Source organism: Chlorocebus sabaeus, chromosome 20 (genome assembly GCF_047675955.1).
Source record: "Chlorocebus sabaeus isolate Y175 chromosome 20, mChlSab1.0.hap1, whole genome shotgun sequence".
Lineage (NCBI taxonomy): Eukaryota > Metazoa > Chordata > Mammalia > Primates > Cercopithecidae > Chlorocebus > Chlorocebus sabaeus.
Window position 1 is genome coordinate 17,370,671 of NC_132923.1, and position 25,015 is coordinate 17,395,685.

The window sequence follows — 25,015 nt, forward strand, 5'->3', positions numbered from 1 at the left end:
ACATACATACACACACACACACACACACACACACATACACACTATTTAAATAGAACCTGTGTGATATTTACTTGTATTTTCTTACATTATTCATTTGATTTCAACTTTATAAAAGTTAAATGACAATAATTTTTAAAATTCAAATAGTTTTCAAAATATAAAATTTTACATACTTAAGAATTTCTAATTTTTCTAAATATTATCATCTATAAGTTAAAATAGATTTGAATTACCTCTCTTCATAAGTTAAATACCCTGAAAATTGCCTCAGCCTTTTGCTTATTTTTTTTTTACTAATAAAATATGCTTTTGAAAGTGGCACTCTAATTCAATTATAAATGAACTAGTGTATACTGCCTAAAAAGTAGCCTTCTTATGACATCTAGATTCAGGTTTTGTAGCCAAAGGGAAAAATATCAAAAAGATGTTGATTTAAAATCAAATAAAAAATTTAAAAGGCTAGTTCTGTGAATTTTAATTCTTAATGTGATCCATGGTAACCTCTTCTGGGAAGTAAATTTCACTTGATACTCAACAAGAGAAAGTTTTTGTATGCTTCTCATGTATCCTTTGTTCATTTTCCTTGTCATAGCCTATAATTCAGTTATCACAATGCATCCTTACTTCATTATTTGAAATTTATACTTACTTTTCTACACTTAATATAACCCCATGTTTTCTTTTCCATTCAACAAATATCAATTTCACCATTTCTGTTTTCCATCAAAGGGTGAGGTAAACTAGGAAAAATGAGGTTAGATCTGTGTCTTCTTCAGTCTAATGAAAAATACTCCTTTACTTTGACATTCTTTTCTTTGTTTTAAAGTCAGGTTTATTGAGAAATAGTTTGTGTACAGCAAAATCTACCCTTTGTAAATGCAATGAATTTTGAGAAACATAGACCGTTCAGTGTCCACCACCACCACCATCAAGATAAAGAACCTGTGTCTTAATCCAAAAATTTCCTCATGTACTTTTGTTGTCAAATTCTTACCTAAATTCCCAACCCACAAACAACCACTTAGCTTTTTCTGCCCTATAAGTTTGCCTTTTCCAGAACGTCTTATAAATGTAATTGTGCAGTATGTAGCTTATTGAGTCTGGTTTTTCTTTCCATTTATTATAATGCATTTGAGATTTATTCACGTTGTTGCCAATAGTTTGATTCTGTTTTATTGGTGAGTAATATTCCATTGTATGGATGTACCACCACATTTTGTTAATAGAATTACTACTTGATGGACATTTGAAATATTTCCAGCTTGTAGTAATATGAGTACGGCCACTATAAACATCTGTGGATGTGTTTTTGTGTGAATATATGTTTTCACTTATCAGGCATAAATCTAGGAGTGGAATTGCTGAGTCATATAGCAATTGCATATTTAATTTTATAAAAAACAGTCAAACTATTTTTCAAAGTGGCTGTGCTATTCACATTCCCATCAGCAATGTAAGAGAGTTCCAGTTGCTCTTCATTCTTCTCAGCAGCTTTTCTAACAGCTGGTGTCTTGTTTTAATCTGCCTCTCTACCATTAGTGTTGTTGGACACAGTCTTATGTGCAGTTTTGCTGTCTGTGTATTGTCTTTGATGAAGTGCTTGTTCAAATTTTTTGCCCAGTTTTTAAATCGGATTGTTGTTTTCTCCTTTAGAAAAACAAAAGAAAAAGAAAAAGAAATTGGATTGTTGTTGTCTTATGATTGAGTTATGAGGGTTCTTCATGTATTTTGGGTATCAGTCCTTTTCCAGATACATGTTTTAAAAATACTTTCCCCAAACTTATGTCTATATTTAAATGACATTTTCCTAAAATTGTTATTTAAATATGGGAGGCTTTTAAATTTTAATAAAATCTCATTTATCAATTTTTTTTCATTTATGGAATGTGCCTTTCGTATTCTACCTAATAAATCTCACCTAGCCCAGAGTCACAAAGATTTTCTCCTATATTTTCTTCCAGAATTTTTACACTTGATTTTTACATTTAGGCCTCTAATCAATTTTCAGTTAATTTTCGTATATAGTTTAATGTATGGGTCAAGATACATTTTTTGCATATAAATGTCCAACTGTTCCAGTATTATTTTATGAAAAGACTACCCTTTCAGCATTGAATTGCCTATGGTGGATTACCTATGTCTGGATTCTCTACTGATCTTTATTTATTTCTCAACTCGTGTGTGTGTGTGTGTGTGTGTGTGTGTGTGTGTGTGAGAGACAGAGTCTCACTCTGTAGCCCAGGCTGGATTGCAGTGATGTGATCTAGGCTCACTGCAACCTTTGCCTCCCAGGCTCAAGCAATTCTCCTGCCTCACCCTCCCGAGTAGCTGGGATTACAGGCACACATCACCACGCTGGGCTAATTTTTGTATTTTTAGTAGAGACAGGGTTTCACTATGTTGGCCAGGCTGGTCTCGAACTCCTGACCACAAGTGGTCCACCTGCCTCAGTCTCTCAAAGTGCTTGGATTACAGGCATGAGCCACCACGCCTGGCCCTCAACTCATTTTTTGAGGCCACCATTAACCTCACACCAAAATCAGACATTATAAGAAAACAGAACTACAAACCAATATCCTCATGAATATAGATACAAAATACCAACAAAATATTAGCAAACCAAATTCTGTAATATATTAAAATAATGATCTATCACGACCAAGTGGAATTTTTCCTTGAAATGCAATATTGTTCAACATTTGAAAGCAAATCTATAGGGCTGGGCATATTGGCTCACACCTATAATTCCAGCACTTTGGGAGGCCAAGGCTGGCGGGTCACTTGAGGTCAGGAGTTCGAGATCAGCCTGACCAAAATGGTGAAACCCTGTCTCTACTAAAACACAAAAAGTAGCCGGGCATGATGGTATGTGCATGTGGTCCCAGCTACTCAGGAGGCTGAGACACGAATCTCTTGAACCCGGGAGGCAGAGGTTACAGTGAGCTGAGATCACACCATGGCACTCCAGCCTGGGCAACAGAACAAGACACTGTCTCAAAACAAAAACAAAAATAAAACAAAACAAAACAATCAATAGGATTTATCATATCAGCCAAACTAAAGGAGAAAAGCCATATCATCCTCTCACTAGATGCAGAAGGATGGTTTGACAAAATTCAACAACTATTCATGAAAACTCTAAGCAAACTAGGGTTACAGGTTGAGACTTCCTTAACCTAATAAAGGGCACCTTTGAAAAACCTATAGTTAATATCATACATAATGGTGAAAGACTGAGTACTTTCCCCCTAATATCAGAAAAAAAGGTAAATATGTTCACTTCTATTACTTCAGTTCAACATCGTACTGAAAGTCCTTGTCAGTACAGTAAGGCAAGAAAAAGTAAGAAAAGGCATACAGATTGCAAAGGTATAAACAAAACTGTCTCTATTCACAGATGACATCACCTATGTAGAATCTACATAGAAACTTAGGTTTTAGTTGCTTTTCTTCCCATTCTTTTTTTTTTATTTTGTAGAATTGGTGCAATATGTATGCTAGAATTCACCAGTGAAGCATCTGGAGTTGTTCTGAGGGATAGTTTTAAACTATAAATTCAAATTTTAAAGTAAATGTAAGACTGTGTAGCTTATCTTGAATAAGATTGGTAATTTGCATCTTTCAAAGACTTTATCCGTTTCATCTAAGTTGTCAAAGTTTTGGTGTAAAATTGTTTATAATTTTTTGTTATCCTTTTAATATCCTCTTTGTTCAGGGCAGCAGTTCAAATCACAGTCAAACTCTAACTTCACTCGATGGCTTGATGTCTGTCCCATATGAGAGCAGCTCAAGGGTCAGTAAGAGATGTGGGCAGATGGGGATCCCCCTTTAGTCTCTATTCTTTTGGGGATTTCCTCTTAATTTTCTTTGTGCTGTGGTTGCCCCATACTCTGGTTCTTCTAGCCAGTAATATGTGGGGTTTATATGGAGCTTTAGCCACACTACATAGTGCAGACTAGAACCTGCCTTGGCCTAAAAGCTGTAAAATCTAAAAACTCATCAATGCCATTTTCTTCTTTCATATATTGGCTTCTTCCAGCATTTTCCTGCTTTTAATCACTCTCCAGTGTCTTCAGATACTGTTTTAAAAATATGTTTTGTCCTCTGTGTGTGTATATAATTTTTTATGTAGATAGATACAATAAAAGATGCTCAGATCTTACGGGAGATGAAATCTCCGGTTTTTTTTTGTTTTTTTGTTTTTTTTTAAACTACTACCACTAAGACTCCAAAATTATCAAGTCTTTTCCATGTGAAGTATAAGCCATTTATAAAGAACCAAGATTGTGGGGAAAATCTTTCACAGATCCTGTAAGTCTGAGATAAATCACCCCAACAATTTCAGATCCTATAGCATTTTCTTGACTCAGCTTGAAATTGTAGCTATCAAGCAATAAGCCAGGAATCCCATACCCTTCCCGGCTTTTAACAGGGCAAAAGTTTGAGTCCTCACTTTATCGTACTTTGTATATCATACTTTCATATGTGACAGTGCAGGGAATACTCAAGTTAGATAACATGGTGAAACCCCGTCTCTACTAAAAAATACAAAAAACTAGCCGGGCGAGGTGGCGGGCACCTGTAGTCCCAGCTACTCGGGAGGCTGAGGCAGGAGAATGGCGTGAACCCGGGAGGCGGAGCTTGCAGTGAGCTGAGATCCGGCCACTGCACTCCAGCCTGGGTGACAGAGCGAGACTCCATCTCAAAAAAAAAAAAAAAAAAAGAAAAGAAGATTTTTGCCATGAATGCTCCTTCCTTTCCCATCCTACTGAGCTAAGCTGGAAAACCTAAAAAGATATAGGTTTCCTTTAATATTAAAGAGGGTCTCTTTAATAATTTTTCCTTAAGCTCAGAGGAAATGCTACACTATCAGCAACTTGCCTTTCTCTTCCAGGATGTCCTGATTCCCTTTATCTTCCAGGCCATCAGAAAGTTCCAGAACCTTGATCATGCTTAGATTTAAAAAAAAAAATCTCCTAGATAAAAGAGGAGGAGCTAAGTGAGGGACAAGTGGAGTAAAATCCTTTCTCTTGGGAGGTTGAAGCAGGAGGATCACTCAAGCTTAGGAGTTCAAGTCCAGCCTGGGAAACAGAAAAATCCTGTTTTTTTTTTTTTTTTTTTTGAGACAGAGTCTCACTATGTTGCTCAGGCTGGAGTGCAGTGGCATGATCTCGTCTCACCGCAACCTCTGCCTCCTGGGCTCAAGAGATCCTCCCACCTCAGCCTCCCAAGTAGCTGGGACTACAGGTGTACGTCAGCACTCCTGGCTAATTTTTTGTATCTTTTGTAGAGACGGGGTTTTGCCATGTTCCCCAGGCTGATCTTGAACTCATGAGCTCAAGCGATTTGCCCACCTTGGCCTCCCAAATTACTGGGATTACAGGTGTGAACCACCATGCCCAGCCAACTATATATATATACACTATACTATATATATGTATATATACATATATATATACAGAGAGAGAGAGAGAGCCCTGGCTGCAGTGGCTCATGCCTGTAATCCCAGCACTTTGGGAGGTCGAGGCAAGTGGATCACCCAAGGTCAGGAGTTTGAGACCAGCCTGGCCAACATGGTGAAACCCCGTCACTACAAAAATTACAAAATTTAGCCGGGTGTGGTGGCAGGGGCCTGTAATCCCAGCTACTTAGGAGGCTAAGGCACAAGAATTGCTTGAACCTGGGAGGCGAAGGTTGCAGTAAGCCAAGATCACACCACTGCACTCCACGCTGGGTGACAGAGCAAGACTCTGTCAAAAAAAAAAAAAAAAAAAAATATATATATATATGTGTGTGTGTATATATACACATACACACACATATATGTATGTGTGTATATATACATATATGTGTGTGTATATATATACACATATATATATATAACCCTTTCTCTATGGTAGGGCATCACTCTACCTCTTTATCTTCCTTTTGATTATCAGTAAATAAAATGCTTATTTATGCATAGACATCTTGATAGGCAAAGGAGAGTTGATAACTCAGGAATAGTCCTTGTCCCAGGTCCCTTTCGTTTAGCTCTATAAATAAAAAATGCAGCAGCATGTTACAGGCTTTATGCTAAAGGTGTGGACAGTGTCAGGATTCACAAAGAAAGGAATGATCAGTTTTGACTGCGGGTGGGGTGTCCAGGTGAGATTCTGTATGTGAGTATGTGTGTGAGTGTGGGTTGGCAAGGTGCACAGAGATGAGGGTGAAAGAACTGGCAGCTCAGGTATGGAGATGGCAGGCCTGAACCCACCCAATGTTTTCAGGAAACTGCAGGGACATTTGTGTGTTTGGTGTATAGGGTATGAGGTATGATAGAAGAGGAGTCTGGGGAGGGAGGAAACATGAAGGACTTTGTTACATGGTTGAAGAGTTTGGACTTCATCTTGTAGAGCATACTGAACTGTGAAAATGTCTTAATCAGGACAATAGCGGGATCACCTCTGTGTTTTAGGACAAGACATGTATTTATTTCTGTATGTTCTTGATGCTTGTGAGGGTCCCTCCCTAAGGAGTTGGTCTGATGGAGGTAAGAGATGGGCTCACAGGGAGGAGACATGGTCAACCATCTGGTCTAAAATTAGACTACAGTCATCTATTGTGTGCTACACTGAACCTCTTTTCATGCCAGATATGGTCTGGGAACCAGACCTGTTTAGACGTGGTTTAGGTGAGGAACTGGTTGCCTTTTTCAAAGACGATTTGGATTTCAAGAGGAAAATCACAGCATTGGAGTTCCAAGCAAAGGGGCACTGTAGGCCAGCAAGACTGTGCAAAACTTAAAGCTGCAAAACAACCAGAATTAAGTCTACCTGAGAGCGTCACTGAGAAGAAAATTGAGGCCATAAGTATAGCTGGAAATAAAATTGAGAAGTGTTATCATACTGCTATTGCTTAAAACTCAGAAAGAAAAGAATAAAGATGAATTCAATCTCTTCCTGAAAGCAGGACTAAGAGGTCCAGGCATGACGCTTGGAGCTCTAAAATGAGCGTAATAATGGAAAGTGGGGGGCTGCATGCAAATGGCACATGAGAAATGTGTTTTTCCACAAGTCTAGCTTTTCTTCTCAGGATCCAAAAGTCCCCACCAAAATCAGGGCAGTTTCTACAATAATGGGCTTAGGAAAGAGTTGGGCAGATATTCTCAAACTGTCTGTGGCTCTCTGAGCCTCAGGCCAGTCTTAGCTAGTAATGACATTTATAATGTGACAGTGCCTACCTAAACCACTTGCCTGAAATAAACTATAACATGACAGTTGATTAAAACTATGACTCACTTCACCGGGGTCTTTCCAGAAGCTGAATCTGTAAGGAGAGAGTGCTTAGGAGGTCAAGGTCATAGGCTTGTTCCCTGTATAGATCACTTCACTCTGTTCTGCAATCCCATATTTCCGGTGACTTCCCGCAGGATAGGTTACATGCCCTTTCCAAATGCTCGCATAGAACCCTCTGTCTCTTCTATTACAGCACATGTTATAATTTACTGGAACTGCTATTTCATTTTCTTTCTTTCCCGTCAGAAGGGAGAGAGGGAGGCCACGAGTGGAGGTTTCTTTCTGCAATGGCAGCATGTGTGTGGCATGGTGGGAAGCTCTGAACCCAGAACACCTGCTTCCAAGTCCTTGCTCTACCACTGAATAGTTTGAAATTCAACCTGTTTCTTCAACAATAAAGAGGAAATAATGACACTTATTACATGCCATTATTAACGAGCCAATGAAAGTAAGGATTCTTTACTAAGGGCTATTTGGATATTAATTAATCATAATATTCACCAGTCTTGAGACTGTCCTAGCAGGGTAGGTGCAATTGAGCTGGCAGAGGTATGGGGAGGGCATTTCTGAATGAAATTGATATTACAGAAGAGGGAAGAGGAGGGGAGCGAGTAGGGGCACAAAGGTAAGCAGTGGAAAGACAAATGAAAAGGAAGAGAGAACGGAAAATGAAGAGGAGCCCAGAGCTGTGCTATTGAATGCAGTAGCAGTAAGCCCCATGTGGCTATTTAGCTAGTTCGAATTGAGATGGGCTGCTAGAGTTGTTATTTAAAAAATAGAAAATGAAAAAGAGCTCATTGATAATGTTTATGTAACATGCATGTGAAATTACAGTATTTTTGATATATTGGGTTAAATATAGTATGAAAATTAATTTTATCTATTTAATTTTACTTATTTTAATGTGGCTACTAAAAAATGTAAAAGTATATATGTGGCTTGTATTTGAGGCTTGTGTTACATTTCTATTGGGCAGTATTACTCTAGGTTATTTGCCGTCCATGAAATAAGTGACAAGGAATATAAGAATTTTTGAGAATTTGGCTTTTCAAAGTAAAGTCAGGGTACATGTAAAAATTGAATTTATCTCACAAATTTATCCTTTTTTTTTTTTTTTTTTTTTTTTTTTGAGATGGAGTCTTGCTCTGTCTCCCAGGCTGGAGTGCAGTGGACTGATCTCCGCTCACTGCAAACTCTGCCTCCCGGGTTCATGCCATTTTCCTGTCTCAGCCTCCCAAGAAGCTGGGACTACAGGCGCCCGCCACCACGCCCGGCTAATTTTTTTGTATTTTTAGTAGAGACGGGGTTTCACCGTGTTCATCAGAATAGTCTCGATCTCCTGACCTCGTGATCTGCCGGCCTCGGCCTCCCAAAGTGCTGGGATTACAGGCGTGAGCCACTGCGCCCGGCCAAATTTATCCATTTTTAAAGTTAATTTCACTGACATGCTTTAAACATCTGTTCTGTGCCAAGGACTAAGTACAACACAGGCCAAGCCCTTCAGGAGCTTACACTGTAACCATGGATGAGGATGGGAGAGTCTCTTGTTAACTCACAGTATTCCATGGTCATCCAGAAAGTGTTTGACTGAATCTAATTCAGTGTCACCAGACTAGGGGTCCCCAAATGTATCTTCAAGTTAAGAAGAAACAACATGATGCCAGGAAATCTAACTTGGTTTGAATGTTTTCCTTCTTGCTGTTGCCAGGCGGCCTTTGAGTATTTCAATGTGGCATGTGGACATAGATGAAGGGCAGGCTTTCAGGAGCTGTATTAGCTGAATCTGTAAGGAGATAGTGCTTAGGAGGCCAAGGTCATAAGTTTGTTCCCTGTATGGGTCACTTCACTGTGCTCTGATCCACGCCTCAGACTTGCCCCCTGTCAACCTGAGCCAGCTGTTTTGTAAATATGCTTTGAATCACTTGGGGAACAGGGCGAGAACATATGCAGGGAGCTGGTCAAATCTATCACCACTGATAGATTGGAGCAACAACTGAAAACACATTCTCAGTCAAAAGCAAGGACTCCCGGGAGGAGAGCCCATAAAACTTACACATCACCTCATACAGTGGACCCAACTGAAGCCATCTTTTCCCTGCACATTTCTGCCTGAAGTCATTGACTAGGATGGAGCTTGTAGGGCAAAGCTTCTGGAGGCCATAGTTCCTGGATAGAGCAGAACACAGGCAGCATTCACCAGGAATTCAGACTTCTGCTAAAGGTGGTGTTGCCAACAAGCACATGGGGCCTCCCTGTCTGACCTACAGAGATTGTTTAGACTTGGAAATACGGGCACCTATCTCTTGAGTGACCTGTCTGCTGGTAATATTTACATCCACATTCACACAGAAAGGTGGCATGTTTTAATTCCAAGCTGAGATTCAGCCCCATGCTCTTCACTGAAGCATCGCTGACAGAAAGGCTGGTCTGGGATCTCCAGCTACACAAATAAATACTGAAGCAAGGCCTAACAGGAAGACCCTCACTACCCAATTTCTTCCAGATGGCAGTGATGGATGGCTGTATGTTTATGTTTACTTGGTTTCCCAGGTGACTGGTGTCCTGGTTTCCACTGGTCATGGTTTGATGAGCATTTCTTCGAAGATGTGAACTGCCTACCCCAATGGCCCAGCTCTTGGCCCACCAGTCTACACCACGCTCAACATTGTCAAGAGGTCATTGTGCTTGTTGGATGGCTAGTTAACTCTTTACTCACCACCCTCTTCTTATAAATTTCTAAAACTAGCAATACAAGATTCAAATCTAAATCGTCATAAAGAACTGCATGTTGGGCAGAATAATGGCCTCCAAAGTATCCGTGTCCTGATCCCCAGAACCTGTAAACATGTTACCTTTCTTGGCAAAAAGGAATTAAATTTGCAGATAAAATTAAGGTTTCTAATCGCCTGACCTTAAAGTAGGGAAACCAGCCTGGATTATCTGGGTGGGCCCAATGTAATTACAAGTTTCCTTTAAAGGGGAAGAGGGAGGCAGTAAAGATGGTCAGAGTGATGATATGTAAGAGGGACTCAACCTGCCCTTGCAGGAAGGGGGCCATGAGCCAGAGTAGTGTCCTTTAGAAGCTCTTAAAGTCAAGAAGAGAATTCTCCCCTAAAGCGTCCATAAAGGAACTCTACCCTGCTGATGCCTCAGTCTTAGCCCAGTGAGACGCATGGTAGACTACTAATGGAACTGTAAGGTAATACATGTGTACTGATTTATGATAATTGCTTATAATAATTTGTTATAGCCACAATAGAAAACAAATACACACCTAGACAGGTTGAACACTCCTTGGCCTCCACACTCTGCTTAATGTAAGAAGTACTCCTTCCCTTAGCACAGTGTAACCTAGTGGAATACATTCTTCCTCAGGGCTGCTAGAGGCTGGAGCACACACATGGCTTCCTACAAAATTTAGGAAAGTGGGCGACGATGGAACCCTAATTGGAGAAAATACGTAATCAGTCATCAAGTCCTCTTGGTACTATCTGAGTAGAGAGAAAGCATATGGGCTTTGACATCTAGCAGACATTGGGTCAAATCCTGGCTCTGACATTTAATGCCTGTGTGATCTTGAGTGAGTTAGCCTCCCAGATGTTCAATTTCTTAAGGGGCACATCACACCTACCTCACGGGGTTGTTGTTGTAAAGAGTAAATAAAATAAGGTATATAAAGTACCTATCTTGGAGCCTGGGGGCAAGATAGAAATCCAATAAATCATGTTATCTTCTACCTTCTTTATAATCATTTCGCAGATCTCTCCTGGTTATCTCCAATCTCATGATTCTTGACTGAGTTAGTTTCATCATATCTCTTGCCAGGACTGTTTTAATAGCTCCTAAAGTTTTTAGGCCGGCTGCAGACTCCAATCCTTCTTCACATCCTCCACAGCTATCTTCCAAAACATAGATTTTCTCGTAATACCTCTTCTGCTGTAAAACCTTCAACAGCTTCCTGTGGCCTGTAGATTAAAAAGTCTGAAGTCCTTTCCAAGGTTTGTGCATATATTAGTCTGTTTGCATTACTCTAAAGGAATATCTGAGACTGGCTAATTATTTCTTTGTTTAGGTGAGACAGATAATGTGCTGACGTAATAAGGTTCAAAGGTGGCATATCTCTTACATGCTCATGAACTACAAATCAAAAGAACTAGGTGACATAAAGAGGTTTATAGCTGGGCGCGGTGGCTCACGCCTGTAATCCCAGCACTTTGGGAGGCTGAGGGGGGTGGATCACAAGGTCAGGAGATCCAGAGCATCCCGGCTAACACGGTGAAACCCCGTCTCTACTAAAAATACAAAAAATTAGCCAGGCGTGGTGGTGGGCACCTGTAGTCCCAGCTACTCAGGAGGCTGAGGCAGGAGAAGGGCATGAACCCGGGAGGCGGAGCTTGCAGTGAGCCAAGATCGCGCCACTACACTCCAGCCTGGGTGACAGAACGAGTCATCATCTCAAAAAAAAAAAAAAAAGAAGAGAAAGAAAAGGGGTTTATTTTTGGCTCACAGTTCCGTAGGCTATACAGGAAGCTTGGCGCCAGCATCTGCTTTAGGTGAGGACCTCAGGAAGCTTCCACTTAAGGTGGAAGGCCAAGGGGAAGCAGGCATGTCACATGCCAGAGAGAGACCAAAAGAGAAAATGGGGAGGTCTCAGACTCTTTTAAACAACCGGATCTTGAATGAACTGAGCAAGAACTCACTCATCACCAAGGGGATGGTGTTAAGCCATTCATGAGGGATCCACCTCCATGATCCAATACCTCTCATCAGGCCGCACCTCCAACATTGGGGATTACATTTCAACATGAGATATGGAAGGGACACACATCCACACTGCATCAGTGTGAATCCTTCACAACTTCACCTCTGTCCCTTGCCTCCTTTATCTGTCTAGCCTAGGTTCCTTTCTTGTCATGTGCTTACTCATTTCCGTGCCATTTTTTTTTTCTTTTTAGCTTAGTTGCTATTTTCTATCTCTGGAATTCCTGCTGCCTCCCTTTTTATCTAGAGAGCTCCTTTTATCTCTTCATGTCCATTTTAAATGTCACCACCTTTTCAAAGTCTTTTCTAATTCCTCTAGGAAGTTAAGCACTCCCTCTGCTGTTTCCACCATACTATGTACACTGTAGAAGTTATCAGAGTGCATTGTGATTATCATTCTAAATTTTTTGATGACAGAGACAATGCATTTTGCACCTTTGTTCTCAAAGCTTAGAATATTTGCTTTGCGGCCGGGCGCGGTGGCTCAAGCCTGTAATCCCAGCACTTTGGGAGGCCGAGACGGGCGGATCACGAGGTCAGGAGATCGAGACCATCCTGGCTAACACGGTGAAACCCCGTCTCTACTAAAAAAAATACAAAAAACTAGCCGGGCGTGGTGGCGGCGCCTGTAGTCCCAGCTACTCGGGAGGCTGAGGCAGGAGAATGGCGTAAACCCGGGAGGCGGAGCTTGCAGTGAGCTGAGATCCGGCCACTGCACTCCACCCTGGGCGACAGAGCCAGACTCCGTCTCAAAAAAAAAAAAAAAAAAAAAAAAAAGAATATTTGCTTTGCTTATAACATATACTCAATATAAAAGTATACTTAATATTTGTTTTTATTAGTATGAATAAATGAATGAACAAATGTTACGTGAAGAACTCACATCTTTAAAGCTGTTTCCAAGGAATGGAATTGTACTTTTCACATCCCAGGTTAGCTGACCCCAGGATGGCCCTTCTGCGATGTTGTGCATACAATGAGTCTTCTAACATAGTTGGATTATTGAGCAACTTTGCATTTATTTAGTAAGGTTTTATGGATTTTAGTCAGGTCACTTTTTCATTTAAATATATTTAGTTGTTTTTCCTTGCTTTAGGAGAAGGTCCAAAGTCCTTAGGAGGCTATTTAAGGCCTTAGGTGATTTGACACCTACATATCCCGCTTTTTAATTTGTTGACTACTCTGCACTCCAACAAAACATTTGTAAAACAATTTCTTAAACATGTCTTGCCTTCACTCTCATCTCCATGCCTTTGCAAATACCATTCCTTTACCCATACCTCAATCTTCATCTAACAACTTCTTACCTTAGAAATGAAGCCCAGGCATCCATCCTTTGATCCAGGCATCCTTTGATCCAGGAAGTTTTCTCTGACATTCCCCTTGTCTATCCTGGTTCAGATGCCTGTCCTCTGTATCCCATTACACCCACCACCTCTATTATACAACATATGGCAGTGTGCTTTTAACTTTTTAATTTATTTTATTTAAATAAGAGGAATGTAGCCACATAGAAAAAGAGAGGTAGAAAAAGAAAACATGTCATACCACCACCAACAGATCTTTGTGTCCAACGATTAGCACTTTCTTGTTAACTTTCAGAAAAATTATTTATGTATCTATAACTCTACATTATCCATAATCTTTTTATTTATAAATAAGATAATATTAAATATGCTGCTCTGTATCTTGCTTTCTTCACTTATATGAGAAAACATTTTTATCCCAACACATCTACTTTAAGATTGTAATGGCCAGCTGGGCTCAGTGGCTTACACCTGTAATCCCAGCAGTTTGGGTGGTGGAAGAGGTCACCCGAAGTGAAGGTGGAAGATCACCTGAGGTCAGGAGTTTGAGACCAGCCTAACCAACATGGGAGAAACCCCATCTCTACTAAAAATAAAAATTAGCCGAGGGTGGTGGCAGGTGCCTGTAATTTCAGCCACTTGGGAAGCTAAGGCGGGAGAATCGCTTGAACCTGGGAGATGGATGTGGCAGTGAGCTAAGATCAGAGCACTGTACTCCAGCCTGGGCAACAACAGCAAAACTCCATAGAAAGAGAAAGATAGAAAGAAAGAAAGAAAGAAAGGAAGAAAGGAAGAAAGGAAGAAAGGAAGAAAGGGAAAGGAAGGAAGGAAGGAAGGAAGGAAGGAAGGAAGGAGAGAGAGAGAGAAGGAAGGAAGGAAGGAAGGAGGAAAAAAAGAAGAAAGGGGGAAAGAAAGAAAGGGAAAAAGAGAAAAGAAAGAAAGAGAAAGGAAGAAAGACAGAGAAAGGAAAAGGAAGAGAAAATAAGAAAGAGAAACAAAGGAAGAAAGGAAAGAGGGAGGAAAGAAAGAAAGAAAGAAAGAGAAGAAAAGGAAGGAAGGAAAGAAGGAATGAAGGAAGAAAGGAAAGAAGAGGAAAGATTGTAATGGCCAAGGAGTTCGATACCAGCCTGGCCAACACGGTGAAACCCTGTCTCTACTAAAAATACAAAAATTAGCCAGGCATGTTGGCAAGTACCTGTAATCTTGGCTACTATGTAGACTGAAGCATGAGAATGGCTTGAACCCAGGAGGCGGACATTACAGTGAGCCGAGATCATGCCACTGCACTCCAGCCTGGTTGACAGAGTGAGACTCTGTTTCAAAAAAATGTATATATATATTGTAATGGCCAAATAGTATTCCTGTAGCAATAAAGCAGTAACCTTAAAGAATAATTAAATAAAAGCAATAAAAGATCACTATAGCAATAAATAACTTTATTTAATGATAATCATTGATGAATTCTCAGGTTATTTTCAAGTTTTAAAATACTGTCCATCTTAGGTTACATTTGTAAGTATATATTTAGGATAAATTCCTATTAGTGCATCAAAGGACATTTAAAATTTCAAAATATGTTGCCAAGTTGTACTCCAAAAATTTTGCACCAATTTAAATTCCCACCAACAGTATACAAATTTGTTTATTTTAATCTTTTCTTTCCAACCCCACATATATCAGAACTTTCTAGTGTTTCCCTATATGTTTGATGAAATATCTCTTTGTTGTTTTGATTGCATTTAAATATTTTCAGTCAGGTTGAGAATCTTTTCACATATTTCAGGTCATTTGTTGTATTAGGGTTCCCTAGAAAGACAGAATTAATGGGACAGATGTATATAAAAATGGGAGTTTATTAAGGACTATTGACTCATATTATCACATTGTGAAGTCCCACAATGGGCTGTCTGCAAGCTGAGGGGCAAGGAAGCCAGTTGGAGTCCCAAAACCTCAAAAGCAGGGAAGCCAACAGTGCAGCCTTCAGTCTGTGGCCTAAGGCCTGAGAGCTCCAAGCAAATCACTGATGTAAGTCCAAGAGTCCAAAAGCTGCAGAACTTGGAATCTGATGTTTGAGGGCAGGAAGCAACCAGCAGGGAAGAAAGATGAAGGCCAGAAGACTCAACAAGTCTGCTAATTCCACATTCCTCTGCCTGCTTTACCCTAGCCGTGCTGGCTGCTGATTAGTTGATGCCCACCCAGATTGAAGGTAGGTCTGCCTCTCCCAATCCACTGACTCAAATGTTAATCTCCTTTGGCAACACCCTCACAGAGACATCCAGGAACAACATTTTGCATCCTTCAATCAAGTTAACACTCAATATTAATCATCAAATTTGTATTTTTATCTTTTTCTGAGAACTATCTGTTTATATTCCTTGCATGTATTGTTTTCTCTTTCTTTTTTTTTTTTTAATTTGGTAAAGCTTTTTGAAAATTAAGTAGCCATTTATCTGTCATGTTTATTTTGAACAACCAATGTAGTATTTGTCCTTAGACTTTGGCTATGGATTTTTTTATCTTTATTTTTTTGCCATATAAATGTTTGACATTTTAAGTTCTTAAAATTTCCTTTCTGGCTTCTGGGTGTGCTGTGTATTGAATGTATTTTCTTGATTGCTTTTGTTTGCCTATTAACAAGAGGACCTTTCAGTCACCTTTCTATTCCCAGTGCTTAGCAGAGGGACCTGCCCGTAGCCCACTGGATGCTAATGGAGAGAGGAGATGAGTAAGTGTGAGTACTCGTGCGCCTACTGGCATAGGATTGACATATTACCAAAATAAAACAAAAACCAGGCTGACAACAGTCTGAAAATGTCTCTGGGATTTTCATGGGCACATGAAGAATAGTAACGTGGTTTTAATTCCCACAAGCAGGCCAGGGTACATGATTCTGTCTGTCTCCCACTTACCTACAAACTTTACCAGTTTTACCACCACCTCCATATCCTTTAGTCCATGTTCAAGGATCCAGGTTCAATAACCTAAGGTGTGTGGGCCAGGTAACAGGGTAATTGAGCAAGAAATTAGAGCTAGGCTCTCATAGAATAGGATTCAGGTCACGTTTTTGTCCACTTGCCCGGCCAAAATTGCCTTTGATGAAAGCAGAAAATTTCCATCTTTTTTTTCTTTTCAGTAAGGCCCTTTTTCCCTTAATAGACAGTTACATATGTAGATAGACCGACAGATAGATATCTGTCTAGATCTACATATTTATCTACATATCCACAAACACAAATACATATAATAATGAATTATTATCACTATGTAGAGATATCCAACAATTTCTATTTGAGAAATACATCTTTTATTAATGTTCAGAGAGAAAAGCAATCTTTCCTTTCAGAGTTTCAAGGCAACCAATGAATAGTTTGTGATTCTAATATGAAAATGAATATACATTTTATAGATTCTCCTGGAAATTTAAACTGGATATATACTAGAGTGTGACTATTTATATTATTTTTTCTTAACTTAAAAAATCATATCTTAAAATGCAGAAAACACATTAGTATTATTTCACTCATGCCATGTAATAATAATAACAAAAATAATATCTGCACAATATATTACAGTGTGCATTTGTAGGCACTTTCTTGTTTATCAATCTCAACAAAATGTTAAGACAGCAATTATTATTATCTCCTTCATTTTTGTGTGACTCATGCAAACATATCCTCTTGGTAAGATGAAACACAAACCTTGGCTGACGCCAGATGTAATGTTTTTCCTAATAAAACACAACTAGGGTTAAAAAAAACCCAAAAAAACAGTGTGTTTTCTTTATGTAGTCCTTTTAACTCTCCTCCCTAGCATTAGTTAGGCAGGAAATTCAGAATTGGGATTCAAAGGGAAAATGTCCATTCATGCCAAAAGATTATTTTAAGAGGCATGAAGAAGTGAAAAATATATAAGGAATTTAGTACAATATGCTACAGCCACCATATACCTCAGTCCATGTTCAAGGATCAAGATTCAATAATCTAAGCCATGTGGGCCAGGTAATGGGGTGGTAGAGCAAGAAATCAGAGATGGGCTCTAAGAGATTAGGATTCAGGCCAGATTTTTGCTCACTCACCAGTCTAAAATTGCCTCCAATAAAAGCAGAAAATTCCACCCCCGCACCCTCCCCCCCACTCTCTCTCTCTCTCTCTCTCTCTCTCTCTCTCTCTCTCTCTCTCAGGTGTTTGCTTTACTGAAGACAAGAAGTCCTGGGTCCTGAAGAGATCCTGTGTCTGCTCTTAAAAGCTGGTATGGCTAAGAGGGCCAGACAGTCTTAATTGAGAATTTCTTAACTTAATTGAGGTTGGGTTTCAATTCTAGTCTTGGAAGAAGCCATATCTCTCTAACCATCTCCCTTGTCAATGCACAAATCTCACCCCAGCCTGCTTGTTGAGAAGCATAAGAAGAAGAAAGGTCCCTAACTATGCGAAGCCATGGTTATGATCCACACTGTATGGTTTAAAAGAAATTTAAGTTTACTCCTGGACTCCTTCCACATGTTCTTGATATATCATGAATTACAAAATAAATAAAAATCCTCATTTGGAGAGGTCAGTGTCCAAGCAAACTAAGAGAGACAGATTGGCTCAAGCTGGTGGCCCACCATTTTCCTGCATATAGTTATAACTTAAGAAATACATACCACTTTAGACAGTTTGCTTCCAAAGTATAGAGGCTGGTAGAAACCACAGCACTGTGACTCCAGCATGACAGTTTCATTGATTTCTGAGTCATCTCACCAGGATTTGCATGTGAAATTGAGAACAACTTCTTCCCTGATGGCAAGTGCTCCATACGTGGGGAACTTCTATTTTTTAGTATCCCTTCTCCCCAGCCCATCCTGGCCACTTGACTGGCTATGTCAATGTTAAGACAGGATAATAGTAGCTTTGGAAGAGGATTGGGCAATGAAAGAAAGTGTAAGGAAAATGCCAAAATAGAGTCCCAGAAAACAATCTGAGTCACAGAATTGGCCAGAATCTGACAGTAGGTAATCTCAAGAGAAGACACGCAAGCGGAACAGAGGCAGAAGCAGAATCTATGAGCAAATCTAAGGTCTAAGTCATAAGGAGTTAATAAGGAAGCATAGCACAGAAGTCAAGGTACAGAGATAGTAGTCACAATAGCCCAGTTAAATTCTAAAAAACAGCAGGAGGTCCTCTTTTAGAAGCCCTAGTTCCTTGACCTGTGGACATGACTCTTCACTTTGAGACCAAGGGTTGCAACCCTGAATTTCAGAAATAGAACAACAGCTGCGTGTACTGCAGCAGGAGCAATAACGATGCATACATTTATTGGCTCTGCTGCCAGAGCATCACAAGTGCAGGAAAACAGGTTGGTCTTGAAATGTCAGTGGTCAGGCCTGTGGGAAGAACTAGTAAGGAAACCCCAGGCATGGGAATCTCCAGGCTCTGTGTCCATGCTTGTATTCCTTGGCCTTACTACTACTGTCAGCTTTAGCTCTTTATTTTTCTTGTTCCTAGTTTAAATACTAGTCTAACGTTTTTCTTTTTGCTTTTGTTTTGTTTTTGAGACAGAGTCTTGCTCTGTTGCCCAGGCTGGAGTGCAATGGCATGACCTCAGTTCACTGCAACCTCCTCCTCCTGGGTTCAAGTGATTCTCCTCTTTCAGCCTCCCGAGTAGGTGGGACTACAGGGGCACACCAACACGCCCAGCTAATTTTTGTATTTTTAGTTGAGACGGGGTTTCACCATGTTGGCCAGGCTGGTCTCGAACTCCTGACGTCAGGTGATCCACCTGCCTTGGCCTCCCTGCCTCAGCTGGGATTACAGGCATGAGCCACTGTGCCCGGCCTCTCTTTGATTTTTAATTGTATTTTTTTAAAAACTACAAAGTACTGCATGATCATTGTAAAAATTCAAGTAACTTAAGAGTATACAAAATACAAAGCAAGAGTGCCATTCTCACACTCTACTCCCACTCCCCAGTGGAAACCAATGTTAAAAATTAGACCTGTATACCTTTAGAATTTTTCTAGGTTATTATATTTTTGAGTATGGTCACACTGTATATATTATACTGCAACTTCTTTTTTTTTTCTCAATCATATATTACAGACTCCATTCCATTTCAATATATATGTGTCTAACTTATTCTTGTTGATGGCTACATAGCAGTCATAGTGGAAATATGTAAAATATATTAATCATCCCTTTATTAATTTGCTATTACAAATAATGTTGCCATGAACAGCCAGGATGGTTTTTATCTCCTGACCTCGTGATCTGCCCGCCTTGGCTTCCTGACTTCTTCTCCTGCTAATACTACTCTTGCATACACTGGGGATTATAAAAAATTTGATACTAACAATTTCATACATTTTTCAGTTTACATAGTGTCTTCCCTACCTATTTCATTTGATTCTCACAAAATTTCTGCTAGGTGTGCAGAGAGGAAATTTTTATCTTGGACTCAGACTAGCTTTCTTAAGTTCATATGGTTAATAAAGGAAAGAACTAGGACTTGAATACGAGTTGGCTAAGTCCAGGTTCTATTTGCCATTTCCCCCTCTTCCTCTTTGGAACAGATAACCATCAAAAAGTTTGTGTTTCTATCAATTGCTTTCTATTCATGTGAGATGTCCACGATCTCTAGAGAAGCTCAAGTTTGTTGATTGGTTGGATGGATTTGGGGCTGCTATAATTTGTGACTTAGACGTATCGATGTTGCTTATAAAAATGCTTTTGCAATTTCAATATTCTGGCATGTAATCCAAGATGACCCAGGGCAACATCTCCAGCAGAAGATGCCTGGCAGGGTGCCAAGAGGCCTCATGATGACCTTATCTAGTAAGTGTCAGTGCTGCAATTGGAACCAGACCTTTCAGACCCCAAAGCCTAAGCCTTTTGCACTTACTCTATGCACTTCCTCATATAGACCAAGATGCTCAGGGCAGAAGATCAATGCATTCTTTCCTTATAGGCAAATTATATGAGAAGCCAAATTCTCAGAAGGTTGCATGCTGAGCATGGAATCAGAAAAAGGAGAGTTCAGAGTGTTAAGAAGTGAATTTCAGCTCAAGTAGCTGAAGGCATGCTTACCATTAGGGAGTCACACATTCAAAAATCCAAAAGATTCAGAAGAGTGTAACATAGATGAGTGAAGCATGTCAGGGAGCAGGCAATGATAGGGAATAGTGGGGACCATGCCAGCTAGAGAGTGCATGCCCTTCCAAAGGAGGCAGCCATGGCGTCATAGCTCGAGCCCATTGTGGCCAGCCTGGTTAATCCAGGTTTTCCCAATGTTTCATGAAAGGCTAGATATATGGATTTTTCTATGTGAAATTAGTTGACAACTTATTCAATTTTAAAAAACAGTATGACACAATATAGTGTGGACCAGACTTGATCTACCAGCTGCTGGTTTGTGAAGTTTTACTATGGGTAAACTTTCACCAAGAAAACTTCAATTCTCCAAGCCATTTAAAAATGGCTTCTTCACCTCTAAACAAATCAAGATCAGGATTCTTCAGATTTCCCTTTTTACCCTTTGGGGTCAACCTCTGCTTACAGTCATTCTCCAGATAGAATAGAACATATTTCATTCTATTTCCTCATACTAAAATATACTTACATTTCAGTCATATCTTCTTGGAGGATCCTCATCTCAACTTTGATTGGATTCACACTTATGTAGCATGAATTCCTTTGCATTTTTATTGCTACCATTACTATTTTTGGAGTTGTCAATCTTACGCTAGATGACATTGCTGCATTGAGTGTGAATTTTACTAACTGACTCTCAGAGTGACACCAATTTCCAAGTCCTAAGAGGTCTTTCACTGCTGTTATATTGTGGGGACAACAAAATTATTTTGCCTTTTCAGACATTAAGAAATTGTTTTAAGTAAATACATAACTTTATTGCCTTACAGATTTATTGAGTGATTATCACTTATTTATTGAGTGATTTATTCTCCTAAGAGAATTTAGCAAAGGAAGTGAACAGCTTATAGGAGAAGGAGAGAATAGGGAAAGCTCTTCTAGATACCAAAACAAGCAGGAAGAGTTGGACTGGATTTTAATTCAAAATAAAGTCTGAACTTTTCTTCTGCATCTCAGTGATGCTGAATTGACCCTCTTCCTCTCCAAATGGAGAGATGGCAGTTCCTGCCTTGTGGCACACGATAGCCTTCAGGACCCTGAAACCATCACTGAAAAATGGAGGAGGAGGGAAGGCACCCAGAGAATGGAAGGTAGCTCTGCTCTTCCTCAGGCACATCACGCCAATCCATATATGACACGGTAATGTATCAGGTACATTTCCAGAAGAAATGAACTTGTGAATTTCACAGCATTTGGGCATGGGGACTTCACCAACATCTTCAGTCATATCCATAATCAACTAAAAAGACTATCCTTCAGTTAACAAGTGTTGGTAACATTATAAGAGTATTATTTCCAAGACACTAGTTCAATTTTTAAAAATTCCTTTCTTTTTTATGTACTCATTTTTCTTTTATTCTTTTAATTTTTTTGATTCTCTTTTCCTTTTTTAAAAAATCTTTGATTTATTTTTCTTCACAATCTGTTCCCATGTAATTAAAAATTGACTAATCGGACTACCATCTTGCCTTTATTATTGAGAGGTGACACACAGTGACACATTACAAAATAGATAACATTCATCTAGAATCTAAATAGCTAAGAATCTAAAGCAACCAGATCTTTATCTCTCCCCCACACGGTCTTGTACAATGACAGTGATGTCCAGTCCAATGAGCCTGATATCTTCTAAGATTCTAAAATTTACCTGAATCATGATAAAGATTACTTGTGCTCTGTAAAGTGTGTCCATTGTTTTCACTGTATGCCAATTATTTGAAAATTAGAAATCCAAAATAAAAGACTTCCCAGTGCAGCCTTAGCAAGAAAATTCCCCACATTTGCCTCTTGACAATTCTACCAGATTACCCATAAATGTATTGGGTTTCTACTCCTTAAACCCGGGTGGTGAAGAACATGGTGAAGAACAGACGTGGGCTCAAATCTAGTCTACTTCTGCCTATAATCTCGGGCAAGTTGGTTAACTTTCTGAGTTCAGTTTTTTTAAGTGGAAATTGAGAATAACAATATCTACCTTAAAAAGTATTGGTATGGGGATTAAATGAGGCAATGTGTAATAAGTGTGTATATATATATACACACACACATATATATAAAATAATCCTTTAATAAATGTGGCTGCCAACATGTTTTTCAACTCAATCACTTGTTAGAGGGCAAATCAATGACAGTGAGGCATATCAAAATGCATTCTGCCCTGAAAGAACCCTCTCTGTTGCTGGAGAGAAGTTGCAAACACTCATGCAACATTGAGACCAATCTAAGACCCTTTGCAGGAAAGAGCTTAAGTGACCAGCATATGATGATAGCGTTGCAGGCACTGAGAGACATTCTTACTCCTCCATTTTCACCTGGTCTCTGTTGCAGAGGAGCAGGACTTGGACAGAGGAGACCAAGCTCCCTATCTTCCTACCCAGTATACTTTACAACCTACAAGCTGCAGGCTGAGCCTCACAGCCAGCCAGGGATAGTGGATACAATTATCTCCCAGCCCTTTGAAGCTCCAGTCAGGAATATCTGTTGTCACTACCACATGTGATTAGGACAGCAATGTCCTCCTGCAGAAGACAGAACTCTTTGTACATCACCCTCCTTCTACCACTGTTAGAGATCAGAAAGTGTGCAGAGAGGGTGGCTGGCCTCTCTCCTTTTGGTCCAATTTCACATATTGGATTCTCTGCATTAATAAATTGGTTACATTTGCCCAGCATTTGGCAGGCAAGGTTTCTAATAACACTCTGATCCCTTCAGAGAACATGAATCGCTGGCATGCAGGGGGCTCTGGTTACCTCCTCCCCCACTCTCTGCTGCTAAAGGTCCTACGCATTAGTAGGGGTCAGGCGCTTGCCTGGGCCAGGGCAGTCTAGGACAAGGGCTATGGCTTCGAGGCACTGTCACAGAGCTCAAAGATTTTTCCCTCAGAGGGAAAACAGATAACTTTAAGCCCAGGCAATGTGCAGCTTTCTTCAGCTGTCAATCCTACCTGGTTTGCATACAGATTGAGAAAACGTGTGATATTTTACCACAATAATCGGTCCGGAGAACTCAAGGGGGTTGGTGGTGGGTGGAGAGGGAATGGGAGAGAAAAAAAATGTGTGGTGCAGATGTCTGAGAGTCCCATGCTGCCCCGACATGCTCCCTTTGTGAAGCCAACATTCTTTGGGGATGGAGAGCCTGAAGGGAGACTGGGTAGAATGCATCTACATTGCTCTGATGCAGCCTTTCCCATTGCCATGGTGCTCGAAAGTTCCCTGAGCAAGGAGAAGCCCTTGGGTTGAGAAGAGGCCCAGAGTCAGGGTCCAGCCACACCTTCAGCCTTGGCAAGCCAAGCAGAGGGAACAAAGCAAGGGGCAAAAATGAGCTAAAATAACACTAGCCGACTGGGACAAACCTAGGGAATCAAAAAGGAGAAAGAGATGGAGAGGGAAAGGAAAAAGAAACATGGAGAATTGAGAAGAGAGGGAATGGGAAGGAATTCAATTGAATTCAATAGACATTTTATGTTAGCCTGTATTGGGGAGAAAAGAGTGGGGTTTTTGATTGTTTGTTTTTTCTGACATGGAGTCTTGCTCTGTGGCCCAGGCTAGAGTGCAGTGGCACAGTCTTGGCTCACTGCAACCTCTGCCTCCCAGGTGCAAGTGATATTCATGTCTCAGCCTCCTGAATAGCTGAGATTACAGGTGTGCACCAATATGCCTGGGTAATTTTTGTATTTTTAGTAGAGATGGGGTTTCGCCATGTTGTCCACGCTGGTCTGAAACTCCTGGGCTCAAGTGATCCTCCTGCCTCGGATTCCCAAAGTGCTGGGATTATAGGCATAAGCCGCCATGCCTGCCAAAAGGAGTGTCTTTTACAGAGCAAATGTATATGGAATCCAGTTCCTGCCCTCTAGAAGCTTGCAGATATCAGGCCAGGTGCTGTGGCTCAAATCTGTAATCCCAGCACCTTGGGAGGCTGAGGCAGGAGGATCATTTAGCCCAGGAGTTTGAGACTAGCCTTGGCAACTTAGGGAGGCCCCATCTCTCCAAAAAATTTTTTTAAAAAAATTAGCCAGGTGTGGTGGTGTGTGCCTGTAGCTCCAACTACTCAGGAGGCTGAGGTGGGAGGATTGCTTCAGCCTGGGAGGTTGAGGCTGCAGTGAGCCGTGATTGCACTGCTGCACTCCAGGTTGGGCAACAGAATGAGACTTTGTCTCAAAACAAAACAAAATCAGCCACACAACTCAGTCCTGCAACAGTCCATGAAAGGCTGTAATTCCAGACATCAATGCCATGAGGTATGGTAAGGAGAGAGATGGTGGTGGGGAGACTTTGTGGAGGTGGTGAGTCTTGAGACTGTCCTAGCAGGGTTGGTGCAGTTGAGCTGGCAGAGGTACAGGGAGGGCATTTCTGAATAAAATTGGTAGTACAGAGAGGGAAGAGGAGGGGATCAAGTAGCGGAAAGACAAACGGGAAGAAAGAGAGAATGAAAAATGAAGAGGGGCCCAGACTGCCACTCACAATTGCCATAAGCCACCTACCATTACCTTTAGACCTTTTCATCCAAAGGAATTGGAATTAGAAGCTTCTTATAGGATCCTGGAAAT

At 40.4% G+C, this 25,015-nt stretch overlaps 1 non-coding gene across 1 annotated transcript; it reads right to left on the minus strand.

The window, feature by feature from the left end:
* Positions 1 to 11,348: 11,348 nt before the first annotated feature.
* Positions 11,349 to 11,450, minus strand: LOC119624663 (small nucleolar RNA U13). The gene has a single exon (XR_005240814.1). It is a non-coding gene; the product is annotated as a small nucleolar RNA U13 (small nucleolar RNA).
* Between the last annotated feature and the right edge of the window lie 13,565 nt (positions 11,451 to 25,015).